The sequence below is a fragment of the Babylonia areolata genome, chromosome 21 (genome assembly GCF_041734735.1).
Source record: "Babylonia areolata isolate BAREFJ2019XMU chromosome 21, ASM4173473v1, whole genome shotgun sequence".
Taxonomy (NCBI): Eukaryota; Metazoa; Mollusca; class Gastropoda; order Neogastropoda; family Buccinidae; genus Babylonia; species Babylonia areolata.
Genome location: NC_134896.1, coordinates 37155039 through 37160038, shown reverse-complemented (window position 1 = coordinate 37160038; position 5000 = coordinate 37155039). Strand labels below are relative to the sequence as shown.

General features: G+C 48.5%; 1 protein-coding gene across 1 annotated transcript in view; it reads right to left on the bottom strand.

Annotated features, from left to right (window-relative positions):
* Window positions 1-5000, bottom strand: part of LOC143295924 (1-phosphatidylinositol 4,5-bisphosphate phosphodiesterase beta-1-like) — a 219482-nt gene that overhangs the window by 151340 nt on the left and 63142 nt on the right. The window lies entirely within an intron of this gene.

Here is a 5000-nt window from a genome sequence, read left to right as displayed (position 1 = left end):
TAGCAACATCATCAACACGCATCATCACATTCATCTCCAGTCATCTCGAATCTTCTTTTCTAGTCGCTCTGCGAATTGCAGTGCAAATTACCTGGGAGTCTTACATGTTCTACAAAGGAAGACAACACCAGCAGCAGTAGCAGCAACAAAACGAAGAAATAGAAAAAAAGTAGCAATCACGATAATGCAGCAATGACCATTGCAGCAGTAGCAGGAACTACATTGCAGGAAAGAAGCGATAACAGCAGCCATGGTCATTGCAGCAGCAGAAACTACATTGCAGGAAAGAAGCCATAACAGCCGTGGACATTGCAGTAGCAGCAGTAGCAGGAACTACATAACAGGAAAGAAGTGATAACAGCAACCGTGGACATTGCATCAGCAGGAACAACTACATAACAGGAAAGAAGCGATAACAGCAGCCGTGATCATTGTAGTCATTACAGGAAAGAAGCGATAACAGCAGCCGTGGTCATTGCAGTAGTAGCAGGAACTACATTACAGGAAAGAAGCGATAACAGCAGCCATGGTCATTGCAGTAGCAGGAACTACATTACAGGAAAGAAGCGACAACAGCAGCCGTGGTCATTGCAGTAGCAGGAACTACATTACAGGAAAGAAGCGGTAACAGCAGCCGTGGTCATTGCAGTAGCAGCAGTAGCAGGAACACATTACAGGAAAGAAGCGATAACAGCAGCCGTGGTCATTGCAGTAGCAGCAGTAGCAGGAACTACATTGCAGGAAAGAAGCCATAACAGCCATGGTCACTGCAGTAGCAGGAACTACATTACAGGAAAGAAGCGACAACAGCAGCCGTGGTCATTGCAGTAGCAGGAACTACATTACAGGAAAGAAGCGACAACAGCAGCCGTGGTCATTGCAGTAGTAGCAGGAACTACATAACAGGAAAGAAGCGATAACAACAGCAGTGGACATTGCAGTAGCAGCAGTAGCAGCAGTAGCAGGAACTACATTGCAGGAAAGAAGCGACAACAGCAGCCGTGGTCATTGTAGTCATTACAGGAAAGAAGCGATAACAGCAGCCGTGGTCATTGCAGTAGTAGCAGGAACTACATTACAGGAAAGAAGCAACAACAGCAGCCGTGGTCATTGCAGTAGTAGCAGGAACTACATTACAGGAAAGAAGCAACAACAGCAGCCGTGGTCATTGCAGTAGCAGGAACTACATTACAGGAAAGAAGCAACAACAGCAGCCATGGTCATTGCAGTAGCAGGAACTACATTACAGGAAAGAAGCAACAACAGCAGCCATGGTCATTGCAGTAGCAGCAGTAGCAGGAACACATTGCAGGAAAGAAGCGACAATAGCAGCCATGGTCACTGCAGTAGCAGGAACTATATTACAGGAAAGAAACGACAACAGCAACCGTGGTCATTGCAGCAGTAGCAGGAACTACATTACAGGAAAGAAGCGGTAACAGCAGCCGTGGTCATTGCAGTAGCAGCAGTAGCAGGAACACATTGCAGGAAAGAAGCGATAACAGCAGCCGTGGACATTGTAGTCATTACAGGAAAGAAGCGACAAACAGTAGCCATTGTCATTGCAGCAGTAGCAGGAACTACATTACAGGAAAGAAGCGATAACAGCAGCCGTGGACATTGCAGTAGCAGCAGTAGCAGGAACACATTGCAGGAAAGAAGCGACAACAGCAGCCGTGGACATTGCAGTAGCAGCAGTAGCAGGAACACATTGCAGGAAAGAAGCGACAAACAGTAGCCATTGTCATTGCAGCAGTAGCAGGAACTACATTACAGGAAAGAAGTGATAACAGCAACCGTGGACATTGCAGCAGCAGGAACTACATTACAGGAAAGAAGCGACAACAGCAGCCGTGGTCATTGCAGTAGCAGCAGTAGCAGGAACACATTGCAGGAAAGAAGCGACAACAGCAGCCGTGGTCATTGCAGTAGCAGGAACACATTGCAGGAAAGAAGCGACAACAGCAGCCGTGGACACTGCAGTAGCAGCAGTAGCAGGAACACATTGCAGGAAAGAAGCGATAACAGCAGCCGTGGACACTGCAGTAGCAGGAACTACATTACAGGAAAGAAGCGGTAACAGCAGCCGTGGTCACTGCAGTAGCAGATAACAGCAGCCGTGGTCACTGCAGTAGCAGGAACTACATTACAGGAAAGAAGCGGTAACAGCAGCCGTGGTCATTGCAGTAGCAGGAACTACATTACAGGAAAGAAGCGGTAACAGCAGCCGTGGTCATTGCAGTAGCAGGAACTACATTACAGGAAAGAAGCGACAACAGCAGCCGTGGTCATTGCAATAGCAGCAGCAGCAGGAACACATTACAGGAAAGAAGCAACAACAGCAGCCGTGGTCATTGCAGTAGCAGCAGCAGCAGGAACAACTACATTACAGGAAAGAAGGGACGAGCAGCAGTGAATCAGCAACAGCAATGTCAACAGCCACGGCAGCAGACACGATGACCAGCCGGATGCATGTATCAGAGCGCTGTTGTTGACGATGATGATGATGGTGGTGACGATGACGACGACGACGACGACGATGATGATGATGATGATGATGGTGGTGGTGGTGGTGGTGATGATGATGACGATGATAATGGTGGTGGTGATGATAATGGTGGTGGTGATGATAATGGTGGTGGTCGTGGTGGTAATGATGACGATGACGACGATGCCGACGACGATGATGATGACTAAAATGACGAGGAGGAGGAGGAGGAGAAGGAGGAGGAAGGGAAGGCGAAGAAGAAGAAGGTGGAGGAGGAGTAGGAGGAGGAGGAAGCGGAGAAGAAGAAGAAGTAGAACAAGAAGCAACAACAGCAACAGCAACAGCAATAGCAGCAACAACAACAACGACAACAACAACAACTACTAGTACCACTACCACCACCACTACCACCAAACAATTCCACCGACGACAATAACAGCGAATCACAGCAAAACAAAACAAAACACAACCAGAAGAACACCCGCTAGCCAGCGACCAAGCAACCAGCAACGTCGGACGCGACAGAACAAAACACTTCTTCACTGGTCAAGATTAACGCTTCACGGCTCTTAAGCTCGAGTGGCAGGAAGTGAGAGTATCACTGAGGGGAGAAAAAGCCCACTTCAATAACTACTTTCACCCCACTTACCCTATTGCCACTTGACGAAGTGCTTTTTACGGAACTAAACAAAAACCCTAATTCAGCTAACAACGCCCCCCAAACTTGCTGCCTGCCAAAATTGTCGCCGGCGACAAATTTTTTTTCTCAGCCTTCATTTTCCAAATCTGTCACCAGTTGGAAATTTGGTGCCACAGATGACTGATGCTGGCCAGCTGCTTCGAGTATGGCTGCCTACATGGTGGGGGGTGAATAAACAAAACGGTCATACACGTAAAATGTTACATGCCTGTATAAGAGTGTATGTGTGCGCGACTGAAACCTGACTGAATGACGCAGGAAACGAATGATGAGCGCCCAAATGGCAGCCGTCAGTCGGGTCTACCCAGGCTGTATGTAAATGACTCCGTGTTTGTGATATAAAGCGCTTGGAGTTTGGTCTCCCACCGAGGATAGGCGTTATATATAAGTATCCATATCATCATTATCGTCATCGTCATCATCCCGCACTGTTCTGATGGTCATAGTCGGACACGACTGACTATCATCCTCTATAAACAGGTACACAGGCTGGCAGCCTGCTGTGTGTAAATGACTCCATGTTTGTACAGCGCTTAGAACTTGGGTCTCCTCCGACCGAGGACAGGCGCTATATAAGTATCAATGTCAACATTATCATCATAACTGATTGACTGTTTGATTGATTTTTCATCACCATCATCATCATCACCATCATCGTCATCAGCCTCTGCTGTTCTGACAGTCATAGTCGGGCACGACTGACAATCACCATCTATAAACAAGTGGGTCCATACACTGCTGCTGTAGTGTCTGTGTGCCGGAAACACATGGCCCCTCGCCGTAAGCCCAGCTAATGGTTTTATACACCTGCCCTGCCCGCTACGCCCTGCCTGCATGACTGGTCGGCTGGGGTGTCAGGTGTGAGTGTTAGTATGCATTATCTACTCTGTCTGTCTGTCTGTCTGCCTCTGTCTCTCTGTCTGCCTGTACTGTACTGTCTGTGTCTGTCTGTCTGTCCTCCTCTGTCTGTCTCTGTCTGCTTGTACTGTACTGTACTGTACTGTCTGTCTGTCTGTCTGTCTGTCTGTACTGTACTGTACTGCACTGTACTGTCTGTCTGTCTCTGTCTGTCTGTCTTTCTGTCTGTCTGTACTGTACTGTCTGTCTCTGTCTGTCTGTCGGTCTGTCTCTGACTGTCTGTCTGCCTGCCTGTACTGTACTGTCTGTCTCTGCCTGTCTGCCTGTACTGTACTGTCTGTCTCTGTCTGCCTGCCTGCCTGTCTGTCTGTCTCTGTCTGCCTGTACTGTACTGTCTGTCTCTCTGTCTGTCTGTCTGCCTGTACTGTACTGTCTGTCTGTTTTGTCTGTCTGCCTCTGTCTGTCTGTCTGTACTGTACTGTCTGCCAGTCTGTCTGTCTGCCTGTATGTCTGTCTGTCTCTATCTGTCTGCCTCTGCCTCTGTCTGTATGCCTGTATGTCTGTCTTCATGTCAGTCAGTCTGTATGTCTATCTCTCTCGGTCTCGGTCTCTCTCTGTCTGTCTCTATAAGTCTGTTTCAGTCTCTGTCTGTCTTTCTCTCTCTCTCTCTCCCTCTCCCCCATACACTCATCCCACCCGACACTCCCGAGAGAGAGAGAGAGAGAGAGAGAGAGAGAGAGAGGAGATTGAAAGAGATAGACTCATAGACAGGCAGACAGACAGACAGACCGAGAGAAAGATAGGTGTGTGTGTTTGTGTACACGTGCGAGAGCGCTAACGCGCGCGTGCCTGTGTGTGGTGAAAGTGTATGCGTTTCTACAACAGAGAGAGAGAGAGAGAGAGATGCGGAGGGAGGGAGGGGGAGAGAGACAGAGACAGACAGACAGACAGAGA